Source organism: Thalassophryne amazonica, chromosome 14 (genome assembly GCF_902500255.1).
Source record: "Thalassophryne amazonica chromosome 14, fThaAma1.1, whole genome shotgun sequence".
Classification (NCBI taxonomy): domain Eukaryota; kingdom Metazoa; phylum Chordata; class Actinopteri; order Batrachoidiformes; family Batrachoididae; genus Thalassophryne; species Thalassophryne amazonica.
This window is the reverse complement of record NC_047116.1, coordinates 43,180,704-43,193,598: the sequence shown is the minus strand read 5'-3', so window position 1 is coordinate 43,193,598 and position 12,895 is coordinate 43,180,704.

Genomic DNA, 12,895 nt, shown 5'->3' with positions numbered 1-12,895 from the left:
GTTCAGAGCACCCGATTTATGTTCTCACAGACATTGTACATTCAAAAATCACACGTCGACTTGTGTTTCCAGAAGCAAAACGTAAGCTTTTTTCAAACTTAATTTACAAAAACTCTCGATGGGAGACATCAAAGTTTTAAAACAAAACAAAAGAACAAAAAAAAAACATTACGACAGGTCTGCGGTGTTTGCACATGTATAGTGCGAGTGGTTGGATGCTTGTAGCTCTTCAGCAGCAGGATACACTCACGACAGCCGACCCGAATAATAAAAAAACAGGTTTGATTTTCATTCGACCATACGATCGGCGATCAGGAGGTGATCGTGAGATGTTAAACGCAGCTTGTTACTCCATGTACACTACATGATGCAGGACGCGTGATTAACCTGAAACTCGGTCCAAACAATTCTCGCATGAATGAAAAATCATCTGGAAAAGGGGCCAAAACTTGCACAGTGTAAAGCCAACATTTATGTGTCAAGACAATATTGAGTGCACGTTTTACAATATAATAAAACATGTGCACAATTATATAATAAAACGTGCGCACAACATCATAAAACGTGCGCACGGCACTAATAAACTGAGCGCACATTCTCTCCACATGCAAAACATTTTGCACTGACACTTCCAGGGCTCCGTAAAAATGCCTGTTTTTACAAATAAAAAAATGGAATATTTTACAAAAGCACATTTGTCTGTAAGCACCAACACACAACACACGTCACATTAACGTGTTGGTTTACATAATGAATGACTGAACCAATCAGTGTTTCGCAGAGGCACATTTTACCCAGAATCCTTTGCGATCTGTCTGTGTTTGTTACAAAACCTCAGAATTAGTGCATTATTCAACATTAAAAGATATATGTTTTAACTTTGTACAAATGACAGAATTGACATTAATGGTTATTCTATCGGTATTAATGTTATTTATAAATCAAAACCATAAGTCAGCACTGCTTTATTTTCCAAGACCTCTGCCTGACCGGAGCGTTGTGATCGGTAGAGCGCCGGGTTTTGGCTGTTTTCACCTTGCTCCTGTGCTGGAAGCTGTGTAGTAAACAAGACCTTCCAGCAGGGGGCAAGATGTTCAAAGACAGAAGTGCGGGCACATTGTTTGGGTCTGTTGTCGCTTCTTGTGGTGTTAAAACTCAGATTTAGTTTATTAGTAGTTGCAAATGTACTAGAGGCAATGCTGGAATTTATCGGTTATCTCTAACTTCCGATACATTTTTGGGTGTTTTATCATTTTATCTTTATCAAAGATAACTTTTCAGTTATCTAATTATCTGTTATCGTAGTTCGTTTTTTGGTTATTGTGCCCACCACTGGGTAGATGCAAAAATGGTTTTCAACAGTGTGACCCCTTTAACCCTAAAGCATAATTATATAAGGGGAGGTGATGGTCTAGTGGCTAAGCATTGGGCTTGATACCAGAGGGCTCAAGGTCCTTAATCTCGTAGTTGCTCCCGGTGTGTAGTGAGTGCCTTGCATGGCAGCACCCTCACATCGGGGTGAATGTGAGGCATCACTGTAAAGCACTTTGAGCATCTGATGCAGATGGAAAAGTGCTTTTATAAATGCAGTCCATTTACCATTTATATAAGGCAGCTGTTATCATCTGCCAATCCACAGATGTTGAAGCATAAAATCCCCAACAGGTCAGTAATCATACAACTGGTTAGAATTCAGTGTTAAAAAATGATGCAATCGCAACCAAATGAAAGTAATGCAATCTGGTATTTTACAAATACCACTATGCAGCACCGCAAGCTGAAGTAAAATGTAATTTTACTTTTCTCTGATCCATTTTGTTGACATTATGAAGAATCCAAAATGCTTATATTTTCATGAAGAGGCACTTGGGGGATTCACAGCCATCGATATTCATGCAGGATCATTCATCATTAACATAATTCAGCTGTGACACTAGGCAGGCTTATAGACGCAAAGTTTTAACTTAAAATTAGGCCTGCGCCAACGTAATACAAAATATGTGCGCACACACACACACACGTGTTGTGTCATCAGCGCTCAGCAGTAATTTAGCTGTGATGAGTTCTGGCAGGGCCAACATGACAGGATAATGACTGGGCTGACAACTGTGAGCGGGACAAGAAACAGAAACGAAAACAAGCATAAAACACACCAAAAAAGAGAATTCTGCTCCCTTCAGTGTGTGTTTGTGCATGTATGGAGTTTGACAGGGAAGGCTGTTAATTACTGTGATGGCAACAGCTAGGAAGGCTTGTCATGTTGGTCTCCAGGTGGTGCTGACAGCACAACATGATTAACATAACTAATATTATTGAAGAAAGTGTTTGAGGAGAATCAAGAAAAGATAGAGGGAGGGGGTATTTATCTCAATAACCAAAACCGGACCTGTTTGAATAAAATGATACACGTGATAAAGTAAAACTAAGCATACTAAATAAACCCTACGTACCGGCCCGGGCCCTGTGTTCTCAGGCTGCAGGACGACTTTGTAAGGCTAAGGGCCCTTAGTGATTTTCCGGTCAGGCTGGGGTTTGAACCGAGGATCCTCTGGTCTCAAGCCCAACACTTAACCACTAGAACATCACCTCCCCACTGGCACTTTGACTGCTGTTTGATCGTTTTTCCACTTCGACTGTGCCACAAATGTTTTGAACATGTGCGAAACATTCATCCTTATGAAAAACCTTTACAAATGGAATGATAAAACAATGAGACAAGATCAAGCAGGGTGATATAGAGACGTGATGATGCAGCACTGGAGTGTGCCGAGTCCTTTCAGATGCCAAATGACACAACAGAGTCCCTACGAAGCCATCAGATTATTATCAGCAAATTACGTCCTGCCCCTTTAATCGCTGCAGATGTGACAACTGAATTATCCATCTCCTCTGATCTTTCTGTCTGATAGGAAAAACTTAACTTCCTTTCTCTCCGGGGCACGATTTAACTCCGGTGAACTGCTACTATTTCCCAGTCTCCCATCTACACCCCTTCTCTGATCATATCTCCACAGTTCAGTAGGAGGGACAAAAGAGATCACACCGAGTCAATTGCCTGTCATGATACATTGGTTAGAAATCAGCCGTGAAGAGCGATGGCCAAAAAGCACATGCCTCATAAACAGAACACATCTGAATCTGGCCCAAATGACTGGGAACAGGCAGAGGAAGAACAAAACAGTAAACATTTTAAATCAGTTAATAGCCAATTACTTGAGATGTGGAGTACAAACTAAAGTGTGTGTACAGATGATATACCTGCACCTTTCTTTGCCCATGACCAAGGTAATGTCTCTACATCTGGAGCTGGGCATTGTCCTGTGGTTGTCCACTGCTCCCAGTGGTTGGTAGGTGTCTAACTCTAATAAAATGTATTAAATGTAGAGGACAAATGTTATATCTACAATGACAATAAAGGCACTTCATAAATAATCAGACATTTATGTTTTCTGAAAGTGAGCAAGATTGAGACGTCTAACCTGTTTTTGAAAGCTGAACTATATAACACAATGCTAAAATACTCTGGTCATATGAGCATTGTCTTCTTTATATTCCTATTCCTTGTATTCTGTGGATACTTGGCAAATGGTCTGTATGGGAACGTCAGACCTCTATGTTTTTCGCACAGACCTCGCTAATGTTTGGTCCGTACTGTCAACACCTTGGTTTGATATTTCCCTGTACAGACCTCTTTCTGGGTCAATCATCCTTTATTCTGATTCTGATTCCCACTACCTGCACTGGCCACACAGCCCCACAGCATGATGGAACCACCTCCAAATTTTACTGTAGGTAGCAAGTGTTATTCTTGGAATGCTGTGTTCTTTTTCCACCATGCATACCACCCGTTGTTACGTCCAAATAACTTCAATTTTAGGTTCATCAGTCCACAGCACCTTATTTCAAAATGAAGCTGGCTTGTCCAAATGTGCTTTAGCATACCTCAAGTGACTCTGTTTGTGGCATGTATGCAGCAAAGGCTTCCTCTGCATTGCTCTCCATATAGCATGTCCTTGTGCAAAGTGCGCTGAATAGTTGAACGATGCACAGAGACACTATCTGCAGCAAGATCATATTTCAGGCCTTTGGAGCAGGTCTTTGGGTTGACTATGACTGTTCTCACCATCCTTCGCTTCAGTTTGAGATTTTTCTTGGCCTGCCACTTCAGGCCTTTCCTCACTATGTTCCTCACAGTGGAAACTAACAGCTGAAATCTCTGAAATAGCTTTTTGTATCCTTCCCCTAAACCATGATGTTGAATGATCTTTGTTTTCAGGTCATTTGAGAGTTGTTTCAAAGCTCCCATGTTGCTACTCATTAAAATGAGGGGAAACAAAGAGGGGAAACATTTGCAAATGGCCACCTTAAATACCCTTTCTCATGATTTGATTGACCTGTGTAAGGCGGTCAAGGGTTAATGAGCGTACCAAACCAATTTTTTGTTCCAATAATTAGTGGTCAATGTATTCAAATCAATAAAATGACAAGGGTGCCCAAATTTATGCACCTGCCTAATTTTGTTTAAGTAATTATTGCACACTTTCTGTAAATACTTGAAACTTAATTTCACATCTCAAATATCAGTGTGTTCATCTGCTATATGATATATTTACAGTAACTGAAATTTCTGATCCAGACAACCAATGATTTATAAAGTAAAATCATGCAAATTATCAGGAGTGCCCAAAGTTTTGCATACAACTGTAGCTCTTGGAGTCATTGCAGGGCAGAGGTGTTTGACTATGCCAATGTTTGCAGGAGAACACATTTTCAGGTCTTTAGGGTCCAAGTGCTTTCTGACTTTCCATATGGTTTTGAGAGTTGGACACTAACCAGTGACCTCAGGTGACAACTGGATATTGTTGATACTCTGCTTCTTTAGAGGATCCTTGGGTACTGCTAGAATGACAAAACAAGTGGTTACTTAGGGGGACTCAGGTGTGGAGAATCACTTGCATTGCAAGGGAGTATCAGCTATAACCTTTTGTTCATATGGTGCTTTTCCCTGGGCATGATCCACCACACAGGTGCCTCAGTGGTGAGAACCATGATGGCTGGAGAGGGCCATGTGAATGCCAACACATTTCACCTTTCAGATACAGAAGATGGTTACTTTTGAGAGATTGGGATGGACTGGTTGCCTGCCTAGGTGGTTAGGATCCAGGCCCTAAGGCGGTTCCACGGTGTGATGGTTGCTGTAATGCATGTAATCAGCTCCCAGATTTGACTTGTCTCGGTACACCACAATAATTGAGTTGAAATGGAACAATATATCCTTGTGCAGATTGTTCCTTTAATTCAAGGGGTTTAACACAATAATCACATTAACAATTCAGGAATTATAGTCATTTGTATGCATCGCCCCTTCATTTTCAGACCCCATAAATTAGTGGATAAATTCCAATATAAGGATTATTTTCATACAGATCATCCATCACCTTTACAGACAGTTTTCTTGAGACTAGTCAGGGGATGATACATTTCCAAGTAACTGGATGTCTTGGACTTCATTTACACAACTCAAATACAAATGGTGTCACAAAATTTTTATATTAATTTTAATGATTAACTGAGCTCAGAAGAACAAATGAAAGAGATTTATACATCACAAACACCCCTTTGAAAGTGTGCAACTGCCTCCTGACTTTACATCTCTCTCCACACATCCTGACTCCTTTCTTTGATCAGGAACCTACAGTTAACAGAGGCTGGATTTACATCAGTGCCGGCAACCTGGTCTCATCACTTTACTGTGCCAAAGCTCCGATCTATTCAATTCTAGGCTCCCAACATGGAAGAGAATTACATCAGCTGTTGGGAGCAGCTTCTCTCTGAGTGTGTCTCTGAGCTGGTAAATAATCCCAAAGTACCCCTGGTCTGACCTCACATTGATCAGGTGGAATTCAGACTTATTGCAGTGTGAATGGAATGTGAAGGTGTCCCTTAATCAAAGTGTAAATAACTTAGTCTTGAAGTAATTTAGATAAGGTTAATGTTAATAGAAGAATGGACTCCAAGCAAATTGTATCATTTTTCATTTCAACAAATGACTGTTGACTGTATTAAGGTAATTATTATTATTTAAAACAGGCCTCAATTGTGAGTATGTTTGCTGAAGTTGGAGCCAGCGCATATAAAATCATTATTCAAAATAAAGAACAATGCTAATGTTTGTATTTTTATTTATCAAGTTATCTTCATTATTGTTTTTAAAAATGCAGAAAAATATGGATGTTACACCATCAACATAATGTTGTAGTTTATTTATTTATTTATTTATTTTAATAAACTATTGATGGTTCCACTGGAGCCCAAACATCCATTGGTGCATTTGTAGAATAAGGCCCTAAATATAGACAGTGCTTCATTAAAATAAATAAATAAATAAATCCTGGAAACATTCAGCCACAAATTAAGAAACTAGCACAAAAATAACATTACTAATTACTAAATTACAAATTAATTATTAGGCACTACAATTTGGGTAAAAATTGTAGCACTTGTTTGTTTTTTAATCAACATGTCACATTTTTTCTAGTTCATGGCATTAAAGAAACAATTAGAAAGTTACAAATCTCAAGTTTACAAGAAGAAGAAAACAAGAGGATTCTTTTGTAGATTCCAGAACATAACAACATGATCACTAATTGATAAAAATGATTATAAAACGTGACTACAGTAAAACTCACATATAATGGATTCAGGTGGACCAGTGAATTTTGTCAATTATAATCAAAATCTGCTATATGTATAAAACAGATAAAATCCATTCTGTAAAGGATTAGTTACAGAACGCACCAAACGATCTACGGGGAATCCCCAGCACCAATTAGCCTTACCTATTTATTTGATTAAATGCCTGACCTTGAATAAGGGCCTGTGTCAATTAATGGCTGGGTCAAAACTTCATCTGAAAAAAATAAATGCCTGCCTTAAATAAGCGCCAGGCATTATGTGCATTACAAAGATTAGATTCGAGAGTCGCTCTTTTTTTCGAAGTCTGCTGCGGAGTGGTACCTTAAAATCCTAAAGCCTCATTTATACCTCTACAACTCTGTAACTCAATTTGTCCTTCAATGAGTTCCTTCTTTATACAATCATCAACCTCCAAACCAGTGTTACAGTACGTGCAATTTTCCTCCATGAATTGCAGGCCATTTGAGCGTCTTTATACTTTTCCAACTGTGTTGCAAAGTTGGTCATATTCGCGGACTTGTGTGTAAACGTGTAGTAAAAGTAAAAGTGTAAACAGCGTATGCACTGCAAAAAACTTAAAATATGATGGGAGAAGAGGGACTGAAAGTGGAAAAGTGACCAATCACAGCTGTTGCAGTCTCGCTCATTTTGACTGGGCTATGGAGAGGGTTCGCAGCCATGCAGAGGGCTGTGATCTAAAGCGGTTGACTTTGGTTTGTCACACCCAGAGATATGTGTGAAACATAGCACCATATTACAGTGCAGGCTGAATTACAGCCTGCCTTGTTTAGGTGCGGGGCTCAGCACAATTTGAAAAAATAATGCCTGGGCTTTTAATCAAGGAAATATGGCACCCACTTTCCTTGAATTAGCGAGAGTCAGTGCTGAACTTCATTTCATACCTCTGTTGCGACTGGGCACCAAGCTTGGTGCACCTATCTTTGGGCAGTTTTGGCAATACCTCTTTGCAGCACTTCTCAAGCTCCATCAGGTTGGATGGGGAGCATTGGTGCATTAGCCATTTTCAGATCTCTACAGAGATGTTCAATCGGATTCAGGTCTTGGCTCTGGCTGGGTCACTCGAGCACATTCAGAGGTGTCCTGAAGCCACTCCTTTGATATCTTGGCTGTGTCATGAATGTCTCTGTACATTGCTGCATTCATCTTTCCCTCAATCCTCCTAACTAGTCTCCCAGTTCCTGCCGCTGAAAAACCACCACAGTATGATGCTGCCACCACCATGCTTCCCTGTAAGGATGGTGCCTGGTTTCCTCCAAACATGATCCCTGTCATTCATTCAATCTTTGTCTCATCGGACCAGAGAAGAGTCCTGGTGGATCGGAACATCATCCATTTATGGAAGATGGTGGCCACTGTGCTCAGTGGGACCTTCAAAGCAATAGAAATGTTTCTGTACCCTTCCCCAGATTTGTGCCTTGAGACAATCCTGTTTCAGAGGTCTACAGACAATTCCTTTAACTTCATGCTTGGGTTGTGCTCTGACATGCACTGTCCACTCTGGGGCCTTATATATAGGCAGCTGTGTGTCTTTCCAAATCATGTCCAATCAACTGAATTTACCCCAGATGGACTCCAATTTAGAGGATGACATTTTTTGGGAATTCCTGTGGGTCACGTGATTCCTGCGGGATTCCCGCGGGATGGGAGTCAAAATTTTATCAATCCCGTGACTGGGATGGGATGGGACGGGAATAAAAATGAACGGGAGCGGGCAGGAGCGGGAATGCCAAAAATAGATGATGATTTTCATCTATTTAAAACAACCAAAACGCGTTCACACCGGGCGCGATCAGACGCTACAAATTCGCGGGGGTCGCATGGCGACGGACGCGCCTCCTTTGCCCGGTGTGTCGCTCTGCTTTTGCTGTGAAAATTTTCCTCGGTGCGTCATCAAAAAGCAGGAGCTTCCATTCCGCTCGCCGGCACCGATTGTCAGTCAAGTTAACATGACGGACCTTGATCACACAGAGCAGTCACAGGCTGCTACCAGATACAGGACATGTTCACATCTTCAGTCAAACTCCAGACATCTCGACGTCACTACATATTCAGTCCCTGATTGATCATCACGGCGCGAGACATACGGGAGTGGGACTGATTTTGAGTGGGAGCGGGATGGGATTGGGAGTCATCTTTACAGGAGTGGGACGGGATGGGATTTATTTTTTTACTCCAGTCCAGGATTGGGACAGGATGGGATATTTTTTCTGGGAGCAGGATGGGACGGGAGTGAAAATCCACTCCCGTGTCATGCTCTACTCCAATTAAGCTGTAGAAACCTCTCAAGGATGATCAGTGGAAAGAGGATGCACCTAAGCTCAATTTTGAGCTTTGTGGCAAAGGCTGTGAATACTTCTGTACTTGTGATTTCTTAGCTTTCTTTTTTTTTTAATAAATTTGCAAAAATCTCCTTTGACATTGTCATTATGGGGTATTGTGTGTAGAATTTTGAGGAAAAAATTAATTTAATCCATTTTGGAATAAGGCTGTAACATAACAAAATGTGGAAAAAGAGAAGTGTTGTGAAAACTTTCTGGATGCACTGTATAATATGTATGAATACCGAGCCATGAAACTTTAACATATGTGCCCCATTCATTTGTATAACCAGAGATTTTTCACATAACGGGGGTGGCCTTATACAGAAACTGTACACGCTAACTACGTGAAGAACAATCGGAATGTGTTCTTAACTGAGCAGATGGTTGCAATTCTGCCAGATCTAACTAGTGCCAAGCAATTATGTGCAATGATAAGTTGTTTCTCAGTTGAAAGCCTATCATTAGGGCTTTAATTAAAGCAGTAGCCGGGCGAGTGACACTGTCTGCCTCAAATTCCTCATTCTCGGGAGGAGAGTCACACACTCATTTTCTCTCAGCCACAGCCTTGTGCTTCACACGTGTTCTGTATGAATCTTGTTTTTTTCCTCCTTCCATGTAAGTAGCTTGGTATACACAGATCTGACATCAGACATGCACATGGCATGACCAGAAGCAACCTTTGTCTCCTTGTGTGGTCGAGTGTCTAGACGGACTGCAGGCCGCTGGTGGCATTCAGAAAGCAGTGACTGAGATGAGGGCAGGAAAGTGTTGTATTAATTGAAGTCATTCACTGTCTTGTCACACTGAGAGACGTTAACAATGTACAACCCATTCTTTGCTGTCATTTAAAAAATAAAATAACTGCCCAGAGTGTTCAACGCAAGCCAAAAAATAAAAAGTTATTAAATCCATTCAAAAATCAAATATGTGACTGGCTTCATTATGGGGATTGCAAATGGATTAATAAAACCATAGCCGACATAAAGATGTGGTACCAACCTGATTAGAAAGCCTAAAGACAAACTCTCTTTTAACCCTCTGGGGCCGACGCCGTTGTATACGACGGCTAAGACCAAGCTTTACTAAATTTATAAATAACTTTTTAATGACATGAGATAGAAACTTACTTTTTTGTTGTTGAAAAGTTAACTCCGTGGACTTTCAAGCCAGCCATCAGCCATCTTTGTACTCCTCATAGAAGCTGTGTGATTACGTGCGCAGTATGAATGTACAATCGGAACTGGTTCACCGTCACATGATTTTCCTAAATCCAATCGTAGGGCAGATTCACCTCACGTGAAAAGCCAAAGATTGTTTTCAGGAGTGATATGTTACTAGTTGGCCCGTTTGAATACTCCCCTGGGTGCGCCAATGACTACACAATATTGGGCTCCAAATGCGCCCTGCGCCATTACGCACAGTGATCACTGAAAGCAGACGGAGAGCCTCTGATGACAATCTCACATGCTCAAACAAAGAGTGTGTAACTATCAGGATTGCTCCACTACTTTGCATGTGGATGTTACTGGATAACTCTGTTGCTTTTACCATGAAGACAAAAAAATGCATAGACCATTTTGTATATACTGTTCAAAATGTGCATTTGTGTTTATTGTTTGAACCTTTTTGTTGTATAGTCTTTCACACAAGACCTCAAATTACCTTTATAAAGTGTCAAAACAGTTGTTTATTATAGTTTGCTGTGTGTTTTGAATAAATGTGTGTGGAAAATTATTTTTCGCTTTACTTTTTCCTTCCGTATTTTTGATTGTAAACCTTTATTACACTTATAAAACACAACAAAAGCATATATATTATGAAAGCACAGGTTGTCCTGAAAAAAAAGACATAAAACTTGATTGTGGGATGCAGGGAGAGCTGTTAACAGCAATAATAAAACATTTATGCCAGGCAAGTGAACTGTCCAAAAAAATGCCCTCGGACTCCAGAGGGTTAAACAAGTATTCAGAGAATTCATAGTCTCGGCCCAAACCATCTCCAATATATGTGGTGCCAATATTACAAACATAATAGCAGTGATGGAAAGTTAGAAAATGAGTTGATCACAACCACAAGAAGTAAGTAAATACGCATTTTTGGTATGTCACGATCATACAGACAGGGGTTACTGGTAACTGAGAACCAGAAATGTACAAGTATCACAAACATGAATGTGGAATGATAAGAAAAATGAGGTGCAAGTTTGATTAAGAATAACTGGAATTTGCTGTTCCATACCAGCAAATTACATCATGTGACATTCAGTGATCTTGGAGTCCACCAAGTTGATGTGCTCTGTAAAGGCCTCCACTTCCTGTTCCACCCCCCTGGTAGAGTTTTAACTTGCACTTGTAGATGTAGCGACGAACTGTGTTAACTGACAGTGGTTTTCTGAAGTGTTCGTGAGCCCATGTGGTAAGATCATTTACACAATGATGTCTGTTTTTAATGCAGTGCTGTCTGGTATGGTGGTGTGTTAGTGCCCATGGCATGGGCAAGTTACACATCTGTGATAGCACCATCAATGCTGAAAGGTACATCTAGGTTTTGACGCAACATATGCTGCCATCCAAGCAATGTCTTTTTTCAGGGATGTCCCTGCTTATTTCAGCAAGACAATGCCAAGCCACATTCTGCACATGTTACAACAGCGTGGCTTCATAGTAATAGAGTGCGGGTATTAGACTGGCCTGCCTGCAGTCCAGACCTGTCGCCCATTGAAAATATGTGGCACATTATTAAGCACAAAATATGGCAACGGAGACCCCGGACTGTTGAACAACTGAAGTCGTACATCAAGCAAGAATGGGAAAGAATTCCACCTACAAAGTTTCAATAATTAGTGTCTTCAGTTCCCAAACGCTTATTGAGTGTTGTTAGAAGGAAAGGTGATGTAACACAGTGGTAAACATACCACTGTCCCAGCTTTTTTGAAACATGTTGCAGGCATCCATTTCAAAATGACCAAATATTTACACAAAAACAAAAAGGTTTATCAGTTTGAACCTTAAATATCTTGTCTTTGTGGTGTATTCAATTGAATATAGGTTGAAAAGATTTGTAAATCATTGTATTCTGTTTTAATTTACATTTACACAACGTCCCAACTTCATTGGAACTGGAGTAGTTGTTGTTGTTGTTGTGTTGTGTGTTTTAAGTGTCGTATAATATCAACATTCTGTTTTCGTGTCTCCAGATTTATCGAGGCAGGACAAAGAAGACATACAAATTATCAGCTTGTCTCATTACGTGTAAATGTCGCCAGTCTGTCAGGGACACTGATCAGTATTTCATATGGTGACAGCGGTTTAGTATCATTCAAGTTAACATGAGAATATTTTAATGGGATCAGTGCCAAATGACTGGTTCTTTAAGAGTCATTTAAGTGACACTGGCTACATGTACATGGAACCTAATAATCCATTAATAATGACACTGATTGAAATTCTGAACACAAATGTCAAACTGCTCTTCAGTGGAAATTGCAAGACTAAAAATTATTTAATTTGCTCATACTTTGCAATAAGAGTACCTTAAATAACATTACATTCATGTAGTAATACAGATTAACGAATATTTAATTAAGAATTATATAGAGTTTTGGAGCTCCCTGAGGGTAAGGCAAGTGGAGGAGTTTAAGTATCTCTGGGTCTTTTTCACAAGTGGGGGTAAGGTGGAGTGTGAGATTGATAAATCTTCATCTGATGTTACAGGGATGGACCATCCTGTTGAAGAAAGAGCTGAGCCAGAAGACATTATCATTTATCAGTTGATTTATGCTCCTATTCTCACCTATGGCCATGAGCTTTGGGTAATGACTCAAAGAATAAGGTCGCGGATACAAGAGGCAGAAATGA